The following is a 22,931-nucleotide window of genomic DNA, read 5'->3' as shown; positions in this document are numbered from 1 at the left end:
TAGTACACTCTTTTAAAACGAAATCAGTGAAAATTTCGCGGATTAGAACGGAAACTTTACTAAGAATCAGTGAGTATTTCACTTATTTTTACATTTACCCTTTGCTTTTCCATCTTATATTTTACTAATTGTAGGAGTCAGATTTCACTGTAAAAATAGTAGTAGTCGTATATATCAGCAAGATGTAATTTTTAAAGCATTCTATATTTTGGGTTGCTATTTTTCGAGAGAAATCCTCATATCTGTATAAATCGTATTTAAATCAGAATAATTATTTTTTTTACTCTTAAGTTTGCTTTATTCACAACTATGGTTTCTAATAGTATATCATTCAGCAATAATATCATTGCCATTGATTGAAACTGCCCACAATTCACTTTCTTTCACCGAATGCGATGCTATACTTATAACTGTTGTTGCATGTAGGGAGAGTATGAATTCGCAGCGAATGACTAATCTTTCAATTTCTATTTTTAATATAACGTAATCTATAGGTACACTATGGGTTTTCCGAAATAATTCTGAGACCTCTTATATTTAGCGTAAAGTCACGCTAAATCTAAGAGAAGAATATATGTATACATGTAAAGAAATTGGTCAGTATTTGATTTTATCTTTCTACCTATACGCGCATAATTGATATTCTTATGTATAATTTATTATCACTTTCTCTTTAACGTCACTTTCTGCGTGGTTCACTTTTCCCCATATTAATTAAATATTAATTAACTATCCGTGCTTATCAAGACTTGCCAAGATCTTACCGCTCGGAATAACATAATTGAATATCAATTACCCTGTTACGAAATATTGGTGCTATTAACAAGGATACGGTAAGTATGAAATTAATGAAACATGACGTTTTTTTGCCGTAACGTGTTCCGCCTGCCCGCAGCATCGCCGATGTAATGCTAAAATTCACGTTGGAAGATTAATCGAGTACGCCGTCGGCGTATTAACTGCGTATTAATCGGTTATCGGTTATCGGTTATTGAACGTGCATCTAAGTGAAATTGAAACCGCCGCATGGCGATTCAGCGAACAGCCACTGTGTAATTTGCTACCGCGTTTTAATTGACCAACGATATTAAGCCCCCTCCCCTCTACGGGAAATAAGAAACGATGCGTGACTAGGGGATTAAATTCAGCGAATAAGATATCGGGGAATGGCGGCAAAAAGAATTAATTTGTTACCTCGCTTTAATTACATCGACATTCTAAGAGACCATACAAGCACCGCTTGGCCGAGTATCAGTTCCCGTCGATAACAAAGCTATCGTGGCGCGTGTCACGTGGAATAATAATTATTCCACCGCGGAGAGTCGGTCTGCAAACGGGATCGCTTTCGAATTCCCGCTGCAGGCCGTAATTTGCAATACCGACAGATAATATACGTCTCGACACGATAATATAAGTCTCTCTTTCTCTCTCACGTTATACCGCAAACGTACGCTTACCCGGGCGCGAGAACAGGTACCAGCAATTAAACTCTTTTTCATCGGCGTCAATCGACGCGAATGCGACTGTTCGTCCGTCGTCGTCGTGAACTATATCGCGCCAATAAACGATTACTTGCTCCGGGTACAAACGTGATTTTACCGGGACACGAGACACGATGTTCAATCGATATTCAACTCGCAAACATCTTGTTCAATTCCTCTTTCTGTGGATTCTCTCTGTAAGAAATCATTTAAAGAACGCAACTTTGGAGTCTCGCGGACTTCTGTCGAAATACTCTGCATTTTTCATCCGTATATGTTACGAAGCATGTCCGAACTGCTCGTTTCTTTCTTCCTCTCATCGGCCTCGACAGCTGACTTGTGCCCAACCGGGCATGTGGGAATTGACGGGGATTGACGCCCTTTCGCGGGCGCCGGCGCCGCGGCGCGCAGATTAAAACTTGTATATCGCAAGATTCGCGTTCCTTCTACGTTATTAATTTTCCGCGCCGTTAATCCCGATCCAGGTAACTCGCATTATTCGACGGGTGTCCGGTGAGACTGTCGCGTCGCTACCTTCATAAGGCAACGATGACGCATGCATTCGGCCTCCTTCCGACAATAAACGGTATCCGACAAGCTCGGCTCGTTATCGCGTGAGTCGCTAATTTTGAAGAACTCGTGATTATAAGTTGCGGAATTGATATTAAATGCGAATGTTGTATCGCACCTTCATTGGAATACTTAAAAAACAATCGAGAGTAAAATAAGCGCGCAGGAACTCGTTGAGCTGTGAAATGTATATCTCTAAAAATAATTCTTACCGTGCGTTTTGTTGCGGAGAATTCTAACGACCCCCGTCAGGCACGCTCGTTATCAAACTTGAGCTTTCCGTCTCGAACAATGGCTTCTGAAGCATCCATTTATTCCTAATATTTTGTCTACGGCGCCGTCAGCCGTGTAAACGATCGTGCCGCATAATGCGTAAATCATCGGGCACAAGTGTGCGTAAATGCGTGCGTATTTACGCATTACACGGCACCCCGCTACCTGCTGGTCGTGTCTGGCACCTGTACGTCGCGTACTGGTCCGGCCGCAAAAAGAACTTCACAGATTGTATATCGCGATATTTATAGCGCAGTCGCGGTGCGTTTTCAAGCTAATATCGGACGGGAATGAGCAAAATGGAAAGTTTGGCGCAAGGACCAATCATAAATTCGCAATTTCCGCGGAAACTTGAGAACGTATCTTGCAAAAGTAATAAATGTGGCATGTTACTTGACGCCTTGACGGTTTATTTTTGAAGCACAGGTATGTGTTGGATTATACGCGGATTACGAAAGCCTAAGCGATCACAATATCGCGCGGCGAGAGAGTCGCGAGGACTATCGTCAACAAAGTTGGATAACGCGCGGGACGACATGACGGTCGTTCTAACCGCATCGTCACGTCATCTGACAGTGGCATTAATTAAGACGCGGTTTCGTAGCGGTAATCCGACAGGCAAATTGCTTCGGATACACGAACCTTTATCCGCTAAGTTTACGCTCGCCGCATTTGACGGCTGGCGCGCTGTCGTGTTTTGATAGGTAATACTCGGCTGGCGAACGCGATGTCGAGAGATAACGTTTTCGGTGAGGATCGTTTCTCCTTCTCGTCACTCGCGTTGCAACTCGAGCGTAATCGTGTCTCCAGTACGAACGCTCTTTTTTCTCGAATAATGAAGTATTATAAGTACACGAGAACATCGGTCGACCCGTATATGGCTCGTTCTTATTATTTGGATCTTTTCCGCGAGAAATCGTGCATCGAACGATTCTTCGATGCAGGCCAATCATTTTAGTCAAGAAATTTCTCTGGTTGCGTGACAAGTTTCTTGTGGAATATCTTTAATATCTTTTTAACGTTTGTAGGGAAATCCGTGTTCCAGGTTCTAAATTTGAATTATGTAAAAAAGACAGTAGAAAACTAATTTTAATTTGTTCAGATAGACAAAATATGGGGGATTAAGGAAATCCGGCATGAATTACATCTAAAAGAGACAGTAGAAAAATAGTTTTTAATTTGTTCAGACAGACAAAACATAGGAATTAAGGAATGCGGCATCTCGCTGTTCGTTCACCATCAGCTGGCATCTGACAAATTGAATTTACTTCGGCTCGATGGAGGGAGATTATCGTGTCACGACACGCCTTCCTTACGTTTCTAACTCCCGGGGAAAATCAAAGCCACGAGAGGCCTCCGTGTCGAGCGCCAATAAACTCCTCATGTTATTGTGACGCTACGATAAACCGTTAAGAAGATGAAAGGAGTCGCCGAAGGTTCCCGGCGCCTCGAAGACTGTCGCTCGGATATTAATGTCGATATCCGATCCTGCCCCGATATGTATAACTGCTCACGGTATCACTGTCACGGTATCTTACTCCAGATATGACGTGTGTGCGGATGTATAGACTTTACACGTTGGAATTTTTCGTGGCAGCAGTCCGCTCGGACTGACAGTCTTGGTGAAAACGCAGATTTACTCTGACGAGCACTTTAGAAGACCGGAGAATCTCCGTGAGATGTATTGACGCTTGTAAATTACTGTGAGATTTTCGCTGTCATGGCCACTGTCTTCCCAAGGTTGTTTCGTTTCGTAGAAATGTAGAAACGCGCTTGGCCGCCCAACGACTTTCTTTTAATAACAAAGATCGCCATTGTCAGCACACAATCCCTTTTCATATTTTTCTCTCCATCCTTGCACTTGGAGACATTTTCGGAGAATTATCTCGAGGTGCGAGCACACGTTCAGTTGACTAGTTACAATACCGTGTCGTAAAACTCGTTACATATACATACGGCGAAAGAAAACGCAGAGAGAAACATCGTGAAGCGGCAGCGACACACACACACACACACACACACAAACCACACACGCGAAATTTTTCAAATGTCTACATTTCAGCGGTAACAAATTAACATATCCGCCGTGCACTTTACACGCACGGCAGGTATTCCCGAAGCACTTGTAATCGCCCCATTCATGCACTTAAATGCTTTGCAATCGCAGAAGGGGGCTACTCAGACGCGTTTAAGCGATACGGCTACTGAGGTAGGCGAATCCTTATTATCCACTCAGACTGCATCCTCGTCAAGGAAGAAAATCTTAGCAAGCGGATAAGCGGCAAGCCACGCTATTTGAAAGGAAACATTAAGTTCCGTCTGCACTTGAGCACGAACGAACTGAGCATGCATGCGCATGCGACAGGAAGAGGAAAGTAATCGTTTTTAGCTAGGAATTTTTTTAAATAATGAAATAACAAGCATTAATACTACAAACATTAATTCCTAAGAAAATTAATATAAACAGTCAATAGATGCTATAAATGGTCGTTTAACATACGCTATAAAAAATACCAGGATTAAAGTTATGACTCATCACATATGTGGCCCGATGATGAGAACTATGTGAATGATTTGTCGACCGGTACATGAAAACGTGAAATATTGAGAACGCGGTTTCGTATGAGGAATTTTGCTAACCTGGCGTGCAAATACGCGGCCAGCCAAGTGGCTATTGACTAGGCTGACCGTTTAATGGCGCCGGAAATACCGCGCGAAACGGTCACAACACTCTCGCGTACTTTTAACGCCGCTTCTCGCAGGTAGTCATCGGGCTCTTTATGCACTATGTCTGGAGAGAAAGGATATCCTAGTACATGCGTGGCATCCTTATAAGCATCAAACGTCGAGACGAGATTCCGAGAAAGTTGGAAAGTATTGCTCGGATTTCAATGTGCAACAATGTCTCGATTCATGTAAAAAAAAAAATGTATTTTGTCCTTGTTAAATTAATTTAGTAATATTGATTAATATATATATTTGAATTAATTCCGTTATAAACAATGCTCTAATTTCAAAGAAGCGTAATTTGAAGAATTGGAAACTCAGAAATCTTAAAATCAAGATCAAAACGGTAACGTATACATTATATATAGCTGTTTTTCGTAAAAGATAAACTAAGATAATAGGCGGATATCAATAAAATGGATGGAACCATAGTAAACGGTTAGTAATATCGGATAAGTGAAGAAATACCGAGGAGGTACTTCTAAAAGGATAAAATACATCTCCGTTAACAAGCTAGAAAGAAAGATGCAATTTAGAAAGAGAGGAAAGAAATAGCGTTATTGATTAAAATATCTACCGTTTAACCACGCTCGACAACTTATTACGGTGGTAATGCAAAATCTCCACTTAGAAATGGTGCTTCTTCTTGAACCGGTACCCTTGTCCGGGAGCGAGACTGATGATCGAGAGTCAGTGCGATATACGGGTAGAGAAGAGCTCCATTGATCGCGCGATTTAACGATGTCGAACCGCTGTGGACATTACGTCGCTCTTTTCTCTCTCTTTGTCCTGGGACAGGCACGCGAGTTACAGCGATGTTACCGCCGGCGATTACTTACCGGCAACATCTTCGTCTGTCCGAGTCGCCCACGGGGCGGATTACGTGGAACTGTCATTGTCGGAAATGATCGCGCCGATTTAAATCCGTCCCGTTCGCCGTTCGTTATCATTATCAAGACATACGCTATACAGCGATAGTAATCGCCCCCTCCACCCCCTTTTTAGTCGAAAGTATTAGTGGTAGAACTGGTTTGTGTCTTTTTTTTTAATTACGCCTGTAGCTAAACGTAGCGCTAGTTGAATCTTATCAAGAAAAATGCGCAACAAAGATAGTATTAAATTACGCAAGTGGTCAAATTACTGATATCGAAATTTATCTTTGTAGAAGAATGAAAAATGTCGATCTCATTACCGTATACTTATTTTAGATTCCAATCTTTTCATGCTCACGCGATTCATTCAATTTTAATTTTATCCAGCGTGCGCGTACTCTGCAAATCTGTTATTAGCCTGTGTGGTCGCGTTTTGTAACTCGCGTCGTATCCTGCAATTTGAAGATACGGTTCGCCAGAGCCGGTACTACGTCGATACTCATTACCCAACGATACTTTTCTACGCCGCGCTTTATCGGTCGCCTACGGAAGTCCACGTGTTTGTCTATCAGTTTTGATGTCGATTGCCGCGCAGTCATTTGCATAATCGCTGCTGCTTGATAGCGTTCGTTTAACGCATCATGCACTTTACTTTGCTCAAGAGAGCAACGTGCTTTGAGAGAACTTTGGGAATTTTCACGATTCAAGAATTAGAATTTTTGGCAAGATCGACGATATGTAAATTGTCACGTACGAACGAACGCGTTATTTGCACCAGTTTCAAAAATTCCTATCGGCTACTTGTATTCGTTCGCACCTACACGTGGAATGTCGTTAATTAAGTGCGTAAACATTTCGCTATTGAATATATACATGTCATTTCACGGCGCCAGAACGCCGATTTCGTTACATCGCGCGCATTTCTGCACTTCGCCGATCTCGCGAACGTTACCAGCCACGAATTGATTTATTTGCTCTGAATGGCGCCCATGCGGATGACGGGTGATCAATAAAGACGCATACCTCGTGACAAGCGTGAAAGCTGGTCCCGTCAACCGGCAGCGGTGTCGCGCTGTATACACACTACATTACTACAACATCATTAACCCACTTTTTCATTATCCGTGGCGATCGACGGTCGCCGCTACCTTGGGAATGCGCTACCTCGGGTTAGAATTTCGTGGAAACACGGGCAAACTGTAAACTCGCGTTGCGAAATCTCGAAGAATATGCCTCTCCGTGTTAGAGCTGGCACTTGACGAGAAAATTCTAATCGGTTTATCGATCTCGTGCGATAATTAGCTACGACGATTCCAATCGAATCATCAAGCCGATAATAATAAGACGTTTTCAGTCGTTAATCGGATTATTTATTGCACTCTTGACAGTCGAGCTGTACATGCTCATCATTTGATAATCACATTAAATTATAAGCTTCGCTACGAACATTCTCCTCCACAGCATTTAAATTCATGAAGTGCACCCGTGGCATCGTTCCAACGTGCTAAGTGTGTTGCAATCGGGGTCGTCCATCAATTTTTTCCTCGAAACGCTTTGTCATTCTGCGAGCTGACACACAAATTGTTCGTCACACGTACGCGCGAATATCGGCAGGGCCTAACAGATTTATCGTCGAGCGGTGCGACTCAAAGAGACGACGTTTCCTTCACCACGCGCGATGATGCACAACCTCGTATGATCCGCCGCCTGCCTAGAATGCGTTCTAGGTATGTACCCCGACCAGATTGGATTCGAAGCCGAGGTTAAGACGTAAAGTAACGGCCTCCCTGCTGTGCACCCTGTCGCGACGGGTCAGCACTCTCGTGTGTACACACGCGTACACGGTACACGCGTTCCAGACGAATAGAAGCGACAGGAAATCGCACACGAAGAATTTCAATCTGTGGGAGTACGGTAGAATTTAAAATACACACACAAAAGCCAAAAAAAAATAAATTCATAAAATAAATTATACAATTAAAGCGCCAAAAAGAGCTTTGAGTTTATGCCCCGTACAGTTACATAAAATAAAATAAAATTAAAAAGTAAATAAAAATAAATGTATATTCTTTATATACGAATGCGTATTTTTTTAAGACGTCTATTCAGATTTCAATCGTGGATTCTGAGCGGTTATGCGAATCGGACCTTCGTAATTCGATCCGCATCTCTAGAGACCGCAACGAAAAGGGAGTCTAAAAGAAAGTGTAAAAGTACTGGGTTCTGTTGTTTAAACAACGAAAGCCTTAATCAATGCGAACTCGTAAATCAAATTTTATCGAGCGTGTAATACGAATGAGGGTCGCGCCATTATCAAATTTCTATATACCGCGAATTAACGATGACATGATTTTATTCGCTACGGTAAGATCTCCCCGTTACGCACACATGTTGTTCTGTTTAACGTAATATTCAGAAGCTTACGAAGGCCCGTACCGTGTGTATTTCGGGTCATAAAACAAATCCCGCATTCGTACATTTTTTTTCCGTGCGCATGTCGACTAATTTATACGCGGCAACACCCCATTTCGTAATCCACACGTAAGCTTTACTTACATTTCTGAGATTCAGGATTCAACACGTGGTGTTTCTTATCGCTTCATCGGGGAAAGGACTGGTTACGATTGTAAAGGGTTGATTGTAAAATGTCATCTGGTGATACTTTCACCCGAGGAAAGCGGGCTTTCGTCGTAATAAAACGTTGTTTTCACAGCTGAGATACATTTTCGTTGTCAACTTTTTTTTGTTGTCATTAACTTTAATCAAGTGGGATTATATTTTTAACAATTTACAGAACTGTGTCTATTTTTAGTATCTTATAGAATTGGGAGATGTGCATTGATAAAATCGCATGCTCAAACTCAGCATGGTTTAATGCGGAATTTGTGTCTTTAATTAATCGAGAGAGCTAAGACGGAAGTTAGTAAATTGTCGGAATCTCTTTTGAGGGTCGATAACACGAAACGGCATGTTGTTTCAAACACGCGTGTGAACACAGTCGTTCTTCTTCTAACTTTCATCTATAAATACTTTTAACGAGGTTCATTGAAATGACCACAGGTGGTCACTAATTCTTTTAATTTGTTTTCTGTCGTAGTTTCGAGTAGAAAGTTATTGGCGTTGAAAACATTATTTTAGATTTTAATGCACTATTTGTGAAACTCTTGCAATACGGAATTAATTACATTTTATCATTAAGGAACATTTCTAATAAAATGTTCAAGTTATAATAATAATAAGCTTCTGATGTTGCATATCTTTGCGCCTTAAGTCTGCGCAAGTCAAAGCCAATATATAGAGATATTAGCTCATATTAATATCTCTTCTCCCGCGTCAAAGCGTGTCTTCGCCTCAAAATCGAAACATCTTTCTGATCAAAGCTAATTTCCTCTGTGATTCCGAGAAACTCTTGGCACGACGTGACACACGGAAGGCGCCAAGTCGAAACCGTCATCGCTATGCATCTTTCGGCATCTTAGAAATCGCAATAATTCGCATAAGCAATCCATGGTAACATCGATTTCTAGGGCACCCAGAAAACCGACATATAGAAGCTATTTTAGTAACATGTTTACTCGTGCAATTGGAATCTTAATGAATTTTGCAAATTATATTGTTGAATGTATTATCTAAAATTGTATCGACTAGTTACAAGGATTGCGAAGTGCAATCGGTATCGGATGAAGTATGCGGGCGCGTTCCAGTGCAGCGTACTAAATGTGTTGCAGCCGTGGCGCGACTCGGGATCGATTAGGGACGCTTCTCCTGCGGTGCAGCAAAGGACGAGGAGCCAAAGGGGTCTCCCTGACGCGTATGGTCTTTTTGTTTCCCGGCGAATCGCCAGCGCGCCAGAAGGAACCCACGACCTTGCCGCCCACAATCCCGTCAACTGTCAGAACTGTCAGTGTTTTGCAGGTGTGGTCGTGTTGCTCGTTTTTCCTTCTCGCGCATTTTGTATTTCCATCATTGTCGTTGCTATTATGTTCGCTGTTTTGCGCGCGGTGGGCTGCTTCCTCGACTTTCTGTCGCACCCGCCGTTATATAAATCATTTCAAAATAATATTGGAATAAAAAACAAAATAGTCGAGTGTTAAGTTAAAAGTATTTATAGCATTTTGCATTTCAGATTTTCTTCACCACAAGTGAGAAAAACATTGTACGAAAGTCTATTAAATCTATTCTCATATTTGTAGTGGTATAACGCGCCTTTTGCGAGTCTTCTTAAGATTAGAAATAAACACGTCTAGACATGTGTGCGTATATGTGTATGTTTTAAGAAACAAACATCAACCTGGTGCAATAGAGTCGCTTTAATAAGTCTTGTGCCGTATCATAAATATAAATAAATTTGCGATAACAGTCATCTTCGTTTTTATTCTCGATTTATATCATTTCTTCTTATTTTCATCCTAAATCTGATATTATTTTATTTTAAAATCTTATAATTTATAATTTTAAGATGTTTGATATGTCATATATCGTATTTTATGCGATTACACGCGAAATGGCTCGTGAGCGCGGTAAGGCGACATTCATTTAACGTGTATTCAGGTCCGGCCGCAGTTTGTGCGGTCGTCGTGACACACACGTGTCGCGCACGCTGTGCATTAGACGAATTACAGGTCGAGATCCGGTGGTTCGTTAACGAGATAAAGCATTCTCCAGTCTCCAGAGCGAGCGGCTCGTTGTCAGCCGTAGAAAGCCGTTGCCATCTGACACTCGTCGCAGTGTTATTCTTTTGTGAGTCACGCGCCATCAGAATTATGAGACCGCCAGTTCGGCGAAGTTAAAAGAATATATATCAACGTTATTAAATTACACATATTGGAAATTGCGCGAGATGATTACGGAGAAAACATAATCTCTCTTTGTACACACTTTTATCTGAAGAGAGGAAGTGGCAACGCATAATTCAAACACTTCTATAGTATCTGAATTCTCAGGTGGAATCGTCAGGAGAAATCTGTGACGAGCGATTCGAGATTAAGACACGACTTAAAATCAAAACGGTTTCGCCTCGCGTTGTCCCTTCTGTTGTAAAATATACGATTCCCGCGAGATATAATCCCTTTCATTTCTATGCTCGTCGAGCAGGTCGCAATATTCTGTCGCGCGTGTATGTACCGTTGCTGGATACATTTTTCAAGGCGCGTACGACAATTTTTAATCGCGTATCGGCCTTCGTAAAGGTGGACTGTATCTTTTCGAGTTTTATCGCGCCACTTCGACGACCGGGCCCCATAATGCCACAAATGAGGTCTGGTCTCTCGCGGGTACAACAACTACGTAATCGCCGGTATCACGAAATGGCTCGCTTAATGCCGGATTTGAGGTAGCCAGTTTCATTAAGTGCCCTACATCCGCCTTCGCACCAGTTCTTGACTCGCTCCCGATGCTATCTGACCGCGTTCTCCCCCTCCCCCGGCCTTTAATAAACGGTCTTTCGTCTGATAATCGTTTCCATCATTCGTTTACAAAGTTATCCCGTGAAACGAGGACTGCCCGATGATCAATTCCTCTTAACAGTCTTAACGATTTCTCGCTCTTCTCTCCGTTCTTAATTATACTGAAGTTATTTATAAAAATCGCGGTAATAGCCAGCCGCACTGACAATAAATGGTACAGCTTCTCAGTGTATGTCTAGTTTAGATTCCTTCGTTCGCAACATAGCGCCTCGTAAACTAAATAAGAAACTTCTAGGAATCGCCCTCGCTAATTTGCTGTAAACAGTAGTCGCTTTCGGGCAAAGGGTAAAAATATCAAATTCCTCGAAACACGATAGCGTGAGGTGGCGGTTTTGAGAGCTCCGAAAGCGCCGCGTCAGTGAAAGGTTTTTCCGGCGGACTCGTAGGTATGCTTTGAAAACGGATAAGCTCCGCTGCTCCGACCGGCATTTTCGGCACGGGTCTCTCCCGTAGCTCGTGCTAATCCAAGACATCGCCGGCGCGTCGCGACGAGGAATCGTGAGATCCCGAGAACAAACATGCAGCGAAGGCTGCTTCTAGTTCCCTATCTGGTGGACTTGTTTGTTCTCTCTCGCTCGTCCGTCAAAAATCCACATAATTACTGTGAGAACTGAGCGCCGAGAGCCACCGCGTAGCGCGCTGCACGAGGTTGGTGGGAAAGGGAGAAAGATTCGAGAACCGTGCCCTCAAAGGGATACGTTTGCTTAGGTGGTGGTCGATCTTTTGTTTCTGTATCTCTTGTCTTCTCTCCGTGAGAGAAGGGTTGCCATCTTCTCTCCCGCTTCGAGTGGAGCCACTCGGAATGGGATCCTCGTCGACTCCATCGCATCGTCGCCCGCGATCGCTAACGCGCGCCACGGCTATGTGAACGGAATGTAACTCTTCTTCTTGTGTACGTGTCGCGGGCTGGGATGGTCAAATATTGAGGAACATGTGAACGGTAAATAATCGGGTGGAGTTAAGCCCGGCGCGATTCCTGTCCGATATTTACTTCAATTTAACGGTATCCATAGACGAGAATTTGTTTCCACGAACGATCGTCGCGCGAATGCATTTCTATTTACTACTCATAAATGAAGCATCTAGTGAGAACGGACATACATACTGGATGTGCCGCACACTGCCAGCTTTCCTTTCTTAGTTCTGACGCCTTCGGCGGACCGATAGGGATTAAGCGCGCGCAACCTCGGCACTTTATCGTCTCGCAGACGTCTTTCAACGTCTCGGAATAGCGCGTACACGTGACATTCAATAGACGAGTAATTCTTGCTTTTTTTTTTTACCACGACCTGGAGCGATGGAGCTTGTCATCGACTGCCGCGAACATTACGAGATATTGAGAATCAGGCGATAATCTAAGGATTTACGTTAACGCCGGCGATTTATTTATGGCCGAGGCTCTATGTCGTGAACTTGAAACCGTACGGACCAACGCTTGGGAAAAAGATCAGATGAAGCAAAACATCATTATAAAGTCACGTCTCGTAAAGCCGTCAGTTGAGTCATCTTCGAGGTCAAAGAGATGCTATCTTTCTGGCGAGACGTTTCACCACCAATGTCGACAATGCAAAGTTTCTATGAGAAATCCGTCTTCTGGCTCTTTTCGTGGGAGACGAGTGCCTATTGCAAGAGTTAGGCATAAAGTAAAATCGAATAAACTGTATATCAGTATCTCGTTTTGGAAAATTTATTGAATATTTTCCATAACAATATATATATTAATTATATCTTTGAATATATTTTAGTATTTATTTTTTTAGATTAATTTTGATTTAAATCCATAGGTTAGGATACTATGTCCAAGCAAGCTACGTACTATTTTTTATCGCAAGAAATAGAAAAAAGATCACTGACTCTGATCTAATTATTTCTACGTTCGTTATATATATAATTACAGAATCTGATGGCTAAAAGTGAGATATTATTTTCAAATTTGATTTAAATTTCATCTCGATTTTCTTGTGACATTTGTATCCCGGATCGGCTTACGCATTTTTTCACGCCTCCTCGCGCGAGTGAATCTGTTAATAAAAAAAATAAATAAAAAACACCCCTACGTGAACATGTCGATCGAAGGCGCCAAGCCGCCTCCGGTCTTTATTGTCCATGCTATCATACCAGACTCTAACATGACTGTTAACCACGGTTGTGTCGTGCTGTTAACAATAATGATACTTATTATTAACCGCTCGCCCATTGATTTACCTCGAGAAACAAACCGCTATAGTAATGCATCATCGACGTCGGACATATCGGTGCGGATGCAAATCTACCGGGTGACACGTGACATATTCAATCAGAGCCGGTTCACAGCTCGCCGTGCCCTGTATTAACGTATTCGCCATTCGATGCGTTCTCTCGGAGCGCCGGAGTTGATAAAGCAGCAACTCATTTGTAACCCGGGCTTATGGACAACTTACGGACGCGGTATGGTAATGCTCCCGGTATTCATGGTGCGTGACATACTATTGTAACACGCTCGTAAAACGGATGCAAATGTACAGCCGTGTTGCTAAATGCCTTCAATCATACATTAGACACGTTATAACCGTGGAACCTGCGTCAAGACAAGATTCCAATGCGTTCAAAAACACACGGGTTTCCGCTGGCGACTGTTGTGCAAGATAAAACGAGCAGATTGATAAAGGGAGGAGAGACGGATTATATAACTCTTCGAGTAAGATCTATCCGTAATGTAACGTGCTATCTGTGGAAAGAGAGGCCCACGAGATATTTGAAATTTCCAACCGTGCTAACAGAGTTACGCGCTATTGACAGGAAGAAAGAGAATTATTGCCCGTTAGTGCAATGGCAACGGTTGCAACTGCTACCAACAAACAAGGTGCGATTTGTGTGTCGCCAATACGGGTTCCCTGGTGCCCGCCCACAACCATTTCTCCGCGACGGTAGGCCGTAGTTAGATACAATCTACGAATCAATTCGTGGGCCGTTCTTGTCTGCGACATGCACCTAGAGAACGATTCCGCACTATGAATAAGTGTTACTGTATTGACGTTTATTTATACGACTCGAGAGGTTGAACGATAAGATAGATCTTGTTGCCGAATTTTTTTTATCCGGAGAAAAATGCCGAAATTCTGAGTACAATCCAACTATTGTTAAAAAATGCTGCACGAATTTTAATGTTAGTCTATTTTATTATTCATATTGTAGAATATAATTTTTGATGTTATATACATGAAATATGTGTAATCTAACTACCATTTAGATATTATGTATTTTCACTACATATTTAGTGTTAGATGTGGCTGTCGTGTCTTAGAAATCGTTTCGGAAACATAATTTATGAATGTACGTCGTATTTATACCAAAATGAATATTTTAACCGTGGGGTCGCGTTATTGATTAAAATTTTCAGACGTAATTCAAGCAGTAAGAGGAAGCCATTAATGCATTAGCCGAGGTGGCGAGAAGGTGAATGAGAATAAACGAAGTGAGAAACGTTTAGAAGGAGCGGCCCCTTTACATTAAAACCCACTCTCGGCATTTATCATCACTGTAGCCGCTCTAATCCCTCGATTAAACCTCAACGCGCGATGAAACTGGATTGCCGAGGTACATTTACTGGAATTTCTGCCGATTTAATCTACGTTGCGTTGCATCTATTGCGACCCAACAAAAAAAAAAGACACGCGATGAAATTAATCACTTGTCAGATTATCGCAAAGCTTGAAGACGCGAGCGGTTTCACGACGTTACATAACGTTTCTTACACGAGTCGATTAAAAAAAAATTATGCGACATGCATCCGAGTGTTTTTCTTCTGACAAATTGAGTACGCACGATAGACATTTCATACGTAATGCATTTCTTCGTTAAAACGGTTTCGTTACTGTGTTACGAAGCATCCCTCTCTCCGCGAGAGAGGCACGTATAACGACTATAATTAATATTTCTTTTAATTATATTACTCGCGTTCTCATACGCAATTACTCGGTAAAGAATTCTCGTTTTGATGCCACCACAAAACAGGTTCACGGGTATGGCGTTTCACTTACGATATAATTGCAAATAATAATAAATAATACGGTGGCGAGTTAATATCACATAGCATAAGCGATTTTCCTCATAATGCGCGACTACGGACGCGACGTACCTAATAATATATGGTAAAAACTTAACGATAGTCCACGCGATAAGATTGCCGAGATACCGATCTTTGCGAAATCGCGGTGCATGTAGAATTAAAGTTCCTACTATCTCTTGTCGCGTATGACCCCGTGAGTTTTTTAACTGATCGTGTGTCTGTCGATCCAAAGGTCTTCTTTGAAAAGTAACATCGGAACACACACATAGCTATTATAGTAATTGAAGGAAAAGTGAAGAATGGCACCGCATCACGCATTATCATTCCTTAAGCGATTATTTACATACACTTGTAATTTTTTCCCATCGATTCTATGCGTAAATTTTCAATCCTTATTTACTTGAAATTTATTTTCACCCGAGTTTTCACCTTTTAGAATCAGCTTTGGCAAATAATTCTTTCATTATAAAATATAAGTCATCGATTAAAGAAGAAATGTTGGTATACAAATTTAAATTACTCTCGAGTGAAATCTCGGCGAGGTCCATTTTCACGGGACGTCTCATTATACACCGAAATAACAAATCGCCGCGATAAAAAGGCATGAAATCAATTGGAGACACGACGCAGAAATAACAAGTGTGCCGGCCGCTAATGCACGCGGGTTCGTAGAGGTCCTGATGTACCGACGCGATTTATCATACTGTAAAACGGCCCAATAGGTGTTAGCTGTCAGGTCGGTCGACCGCCGATTTGTCAACCGGTGGCTTGGCTCTGCGCGCGAGCTTTGACTAACTTTGTCGCGGTGAATCGCGGTGGCCGGCCGATGCCGGTAGCGATGGCATCTCGACTTCGCGCTAATGCGACCGTCAGAATGACACGCTCGAGAGTGCATAAAAGCGCAGATCGTATATCAAACAGGCTCCTCTGTCCGTCTTAATCCCTTATAGCTCGTGCCGTTTTAGTTGCACTTTCGCTTAAGTATCTCGAAAGAATTCCTTGCGGTTTCTGATTTTTTATCGCGTAATAATAATCAATATCATACTCAATCTTATACTCAATATTAAAAAAAAAAAAGAAGGAAATACTAAATACACGCGAATTAAAATATATTTCAATTATCCTTTCGCATGAGAAATAATATTTTCTAGATATAATTAAGTTTCTTTAGTCGTGACTTGGTGATGTTGAAATAATGCAAACAGCGGATTAAGTGCATGTGCGAAATGATAAAATTGAGTAAAGACGTAGATGCAGATTTTAATCGATTCCGATCGAAGGCTTACGTTAAGTAGTTTCTATTAAGGACGAAATATATTCCGAGTCATTTATAGTCAAGATTCAATTACTCGCATCGTGTGCAGTGCGACATATAGACTGAAAGAATTTAAAATTACTAGCGTTATAGATCGACTTAATCGCTTTATAATATTCATTGACTCGGTACCTCCTGTTACAAGTATTTTACGAAATGAAACGCCCGAGCTCAGTAATAACTCACGCAACTGATATTAACTCTTCACCGTTCTGCTTTGACTTGTCATATTTCATCTGCGCGAGATGTCATAAATTACCAGCCATACTTTTAAGTCAAATTATTATGTTCTTATGATAAAATGCTTTAATGTAAGTTCTGTGTAACTGAAATTGCATAAATTATAAGTGTTAATGCATAATAATTGGACACATGAAATCTTCTTAATTAGTAAATTACCGTGACATTTAGGTTAATGATAAATGAAAAATGCCGTTTATAAACGCGGAACTTTGTGCACGCTTCATTGTCGACGCACCGTCGTCGAGAAAAAAAAAATTACGGTCTTTACGGTAAATCCGTAAACGGGAGCTTTTACATTCCGGCGACTGGTTGGTATGCCATCGGCGCGGCCCCTCGCAAATTTGCAGTCTCTTTACCGCGTAATGACATTACGCCGTTACGGCATCCTCGTGTTTTCACCCTGGTTTATGCATTTATGCACAAGGGGGAGGAGGAGGAGGGGGATGGTAAGAAGAAGAGGAGGCGGAGGTGAGAGATGCATCTCTCGGGAACGAGCAGGTAGGGATAATGAGAGGGCGGCCGATGGTGCCGGTTTAATCATCTCGCGAAACACCTAACGGCTGTTACTCACGACGTCGTTGACCACGATTAGCCGTCGCCGCCGCCGTGAAGAATCGTATCCCCGGCATGATTCGAGTCTGCTCAATGAGGAATGTCTCTCGGTATGAATCACCTCGTAATAAGTTACTCAGCCGTGCGCTTTTTTCAAACCACTCACCGAGAGCGATTGGCAGCCTCGAACTATGCACGTGTACAATCACTCGAAAGTGCTATCAATTTCTGATGCGAGATGATCCCGGAACTTTGGGGTTTTGCCTTTTATTCTTTCTCTCTCCATTTAATATCTAATCTTACGGTGACCAACATTGTTCGTCGACGAAGATTACATAACCATTATGTAAAGAAAATGTGTTATCGTGATATACCGCTTGAGGTGAGAAAAACACGTGACCGAACCAGCGAACGTTTGCAGTCCGCGCGCAAAAAAAAACGAGGTCCAATCTGACAATCTTTAATGGTCGACGATTACGCTTACATGGATATATTGTGCAGTCTGTAATTACACCTTGTACAATGATACCACGGGAGGACAACACGTCGCCGACAACACGTGCGCGATTTAATCCCATTCATAAAACCGATGGCGCCGTAATTACGGGGTCACATGATGTATGCACATACAATCATCGTTCTGGTATCGATTTCTGATTGCATTCGGTACACGAAATCGTCGTTGACGCCGCCCTCTTGTTACTTCTGTAAAAATGTAGCAACCGTCTGATCACCGTCCGACCTCGGTCGCTCCTTGAAGAGGAGAGAGATACAAAGAGGGGAAAAGATTGAGTGTCTCGAGACGCTCTCTCGGAAGCCGCGATTAGGCTACGGGTCGTATTAGGCGTAAAAGGAGCGCGACCTCGTGCTCGCGCACGACACACGGTAAATTACCGAACGACAAGCGGCGTGATGGGATCTGACACAATATTTTTACGCTCGTCCGACGGCGCGTACGAGGTCCCTTACTTATACGTAATGGGATTACTTAAAGCGCATCGCGCGGTGATGCAATCCGCTACGAGAAGTCCGGAGCGGATCCGGAGCGGACCGCGCGCAGCGAAAATTGATAAAACAGCGTCTCCGAAAGCTGTACCAACTTGTCGCTTTACGGGGCGTTAGGCCATGAAATTGTAATTTAATTGCTTCTCCCGCGAGCCGTTCCTGTGGCAGTGATTGCGGTCGGCCGGTCGGTCGCAATTTGCATCCTAAATTAAAAAGCCTCTCCCGAAGACCCGGACTCGCCGACTATCGCTCGCCGCGAATCGAGCCGCGCGATAAGTTTTGCACGCTAAGGCGTTGTTCGTTAATTATGCATGAGCGGACTGCTATTATAATATTCGGCCGATGTTCGGGCAAACAATGTACAAAACACTCATCTAATTATGCTACTGCGTGTGGCCGTGTTGCGGTTCGGGAGACATTATACGATCTGCCGCACTAACGAGCTGAATCGCACGAATCGACATCGACATGATTTTAATTTAAATAATGTTTCCTTCGGAGAACATCGCAAAAAAGCGCTGGGAAATATTAATATCCGTGTGCTCTCGCATCTCTTTTTCCTATCGGCCAATTAGAGTGTTGATTTACACTCGTCGGGTCACCGAGCTCTGAATGAATTAATTATTGCGATGGATTATTATTTTTTTGCTCGTAAAAGCGACTAATTAAAAGGCTGCGCTTGCACCTTGCTCGCTTTTACGACTTCTCGCAAAAAGTTGCTCACTGGAGAATGTTTACATTATTTATTACACAAGTGTACACCTTAAGTAACTCGATTACAGTCGAATTTACATAGTCGGGTCGAGGGTGTTTGAACCGGGTTGTAAATCTTGAGTATCGGAGGTAAATGGTTTCCTCTATTCACATTAAAATACCAAAAGTCTCGTCTTTTATATGGATATATTCGAACAATAGTATCAAATCTCGAAAGTTAGCCGAATTAATGGAAGCACGCGGATAAATATATGAGAACGATGAATTCGTATACTTTTCAGTTTTAAACGACATAAATCATAAGAGATGAGCGATAGCAATGATAAACTAACTGCTAACACAGTCTAGCTTTTCGACGAATGACTATTACAAATCATAATTTATTGATCTCTCTCATCTCCTCTCTCTCTCTCTCTCTCTCTCGCGCGATTTGTCTTCCTTCGAGTTCGCCGCGACGGCTGTCACTCCGCTGACACCGAGATCATCACGCTCGATTATGTTTCTCTTGCGATATTCGACACGATAATGGGAAGCTAGTTTGCCGTTGTGCCCACAGAACGCCGAATGAAATTTGCATAAACATTAGTCACGTTCCCTTTCTTATATTCCGATACGTATCACGGCGAGCAAAGTAGATTACGATGCCAACTGTGCGGCGTGACGTGGAAACGTCAGCGATTCTAAAAAAAAAACCGGACGGTCGATAGTGGTCAGATAATAATCGCGAAACAATCGTCTTATTAGAAATTACACTTTCAAATAACCGTTATGACGCTACTCGGTCAATATTGATTGTCATTCAAATCGAAACGTTTCATTATAATCGGCCGCGTAACACACGACATCCGTGTATCGATAACAGCGCCGTGAGAACTGAGGAAGATTATAAAAATATCATTGATGTGTCTGAGATCGCTATTTTATTATAAACAGTTTTTTGAGGGAAAGCAGTGTCCACTCCGAGATGACGCAAGGAGCCGTGACGTTTACGTGCTGATACTATAGCGCGATTTTTACAACAGCTCCGGTATTCCAAACAATCCGTGAGTTCTAGTGTTTATGGCGCGTCTGGTAGCTTTTACTATTACGCTCTTCCGGTAATTCGGACGATTAACATTATTACCGTGTATATGTGTGCGTACATGGCGGTGTAGCTATGTATATCTGTATAATGTTTCTCTCTTATTCTTTTTTGCGGATTGAAAGATAAAAATTACGAGGCTCATAAGATCCTTAATGAAGTCGAGAAATTTGCATCTTTTTCCAGAAATACCGTCAGATTTATTAATCTTTTACTACCTGAACTTTTTTTTAATGAGGTAAAGCAAATTGAAATGTTAAAAGTTTAGCTCTTAGTTCCAATGGATTCGCTTTCTCCCGTGTCTTCTTTGGTTCGGCTTTGAAGCATATCGCGGCATAAATGCAGCCATTAAATCTCAAGATTCAAAGTTAACGGTCTGTGAAACTCGGCCACTGGGAACGCGGCTACGCCGAAAAAAAGCCACAAAGGCGAAAGGTAGCGGAAAGAATAAAAAAGCTAAATTAATAGTAAGCGTACATGAAGATGATCATAGTATATATTTATCAAATACGTCATTTGTTCACGATATATCTTATATTATAAAATTGTTAATTGAGCAAATTGAATTCTTATTTTATAACAAGTATTAAATGATCTTTTAAGTTGAATTTTTAGATTAAAACTTTCGTACAATTAAGTCATATTAGATAAACTGGAATTAGATTTATCTGACAATCACGTAAAAGCTATCACAACATTCGACGGCGTTCAGTGAAAATATTTCCGATCATACCATTAACATTACGGTACTTATTCAATCAACTCGCTTATTCGAATCGAATTAATAAAACATGAGCGCGATTGCGCGGTATCGCACGGAAAATGATCGATCTCCCAAAAGCGAGGGAAAAGCTGATCTCGCGCGTCACGCGCTATTAAGCCCAGACTCGTGGCGTTCGCGCAAAACACAAAAAAAACCGTTTAAAAACTGTAAATATGTCACTGCGGTCGCCTACGAGACTGTTCTCGTTCGCGGTTCGCGGTTCCAAGATTTACGCAGCCGGCGCTAAATCAAGGAGAAAGAGAGAAAGAGAAACAGAGAGAAAGAGGCATTCTGCTGTTCTCGTCTGGACGAGAGGTGCCGCGGTTAAAATACCAGACGTAATGCAGCACCGAGTGCTCTCGGCGTTATGGAGGTATAATACGAATGAATAATTGTGATTTTATAATAAACCAATGAAATTTGATCATTCTTATGCTTGCGAGATTTCGAAGAAAGACATTACACGTTATCACTGCAACCTAAACAATAATCTTCTATTTCACTTCACAATCCACCCATATGACTTTACGATTTTTTATCTGTATGGAGTATCTCGATTTATTTCTAAAACTATATAAGTACTAAAGGTATTTTATCATGCAACGTGATTTGTATTCATGTTGGGTTATAAAATTGATTGTAAACGGCAAGAAAGCGGGAGAATGCGTGAGAACGTTAGGGAATACGTTATGTGTCTCTTGCGTAAGACGATCTACAATTATGAACCGGGTTGCTCGCGCCTCTTTATTTACGACCTTAAGAACGCCTTTAAGAACGTGCTCCAAAATATATTTCACCGCGTAACGGATCGTGGATCCTAAAATTGATTTATCTAAGAGAGCAGCCGAGAACGTCGTAAAACGCGCGATGCTGTTCGCCGATCGAAGGTGGCGATTAGACGCAAGGGTTAGCGCGAACGCGTAAACGTTACCACGTGACACGGTGGAGTAAAAAAAGATCTTTACGACGAAGTCGCAATTAACCGTACCCTATTCTGTCGCGCGCTCTTCGATCTTTGTGCCATGATCTCGGTACGAAAGGCTGCCAGACGGGAATCCGCGGCGGCGGCGGCGCACGATCATATTGCGAATCTCTGCAATAAAAGTGCAATAAATTCATGCAGTTTAGATGCGTCTGACTGGCGACTCAATCTGCTTCTGGTTTTGCTGCGTGTTCATTGGTGGAAAGACGATAAACTCGTCCGCTGCATACGTAAGCTTATCTCGCGGCTCTAACGTGATTTTTCACCGTAAACCGGCAGTGAATACCGTCCTATCTAAATGCCATGACGTATCGGTGGCATTGAAAAAAATGCGAATTTCACAGGGATGACCGAATCGCTGGAAATACACGGTAAACGAGACGATACTAATCACGAAGGGTTGATCGCGATTTTATAACGAATGCATAACATGTGCATTGCATAATATGACCCGATTGCGATATTCCGCTTTTATTATTCCAGCGGTCGCATTATTGCCGAACATCACGTTCATACTGTTGCACTCGCTGAGTTTTATATTCGCTTATTCGCTTATCTCTAATAATCAGATTTCAGCCGCCGCAAGCGGCGCCGCATATATCGCGATAATGAAGGCAATCCATTTGCTTATTCACCGTGTCACTCGTGGGAGTAAGACATTATAGCGTGGCAACGAGTACTTGCCTGTGCGACAGTGGACGTAGGTGCTTCTTTTGCACGACACGCATCCAAGTTCCAGATTTGTCGCCGCGTTCGCTGATATATCGGGTGAACGAATTGCGAATTGCGAGCGGCTGATTCACATGTAAAGACTCACAATCAGTTCGACAAAATCATCGC

At 42.2% G+C, this 22,931-nt stretch overlaps 1 protein-coding gene and 1 long non-coding RNA gene across 4 annotated transcripts in view; one reads left to right on the top strand and one right to left on the bottom strand.

Moving 5' to 3' along the window:
• Positions 1 to 22,931, bottom strand: part of LOC143893831 (uncharacterized) — a 51,565-nt gene that overhangs the window by 7,681 nt on the left and 20,953 nt on the right. The gene's annotated exons all lie outside the window — the stretch shown is intronic.
• The window catches only part of LOC143893827 (uncharacterized), a 62,079-nt gene that overhangs the window by 21,111 nt on the left and 18,037 nt on the right, over positions 1 to 22,931 (top strand). Inside the window, exon 1 of one of the 2 annotated variants that reach the window (XM_077399564.1) lies at positions 20,040 to 20,308. The exons of the other annotated variant lie outside the window; for it this stretch is intronic. The gene's annotated coding sequence lies outside the window, so the exon portion shown is untranslated. Of the gene's footprint in view, positions 1 to 20,039; positions 20,309 to 22,931 lie in introns of those variants that run through there. 2 annotated transcript variants of the gene reach the window in all.

Source organism: Temnothorax americanus, unplaced genomic scaffold (genome assembly GCF_048541705.1).
Source record: "Temnothorax americanus isolate GAGA-0224 unplaced genomic scaffold, ASM4854170v1 Scaffold13, whole genome shotgun sequence".
NCBI classification, from domain to species: domain Eukaryota; kingdom Metazoa; phylum Arthropoda; class Insecta; order Hymenoptera; family Formicidae; genus Temnothorax; species Temnothorax americanus.
Note: the sequence above shows the minus strand (reverse complement) of the source record. Positions and strands in the feature narration are given on the sequence as shown.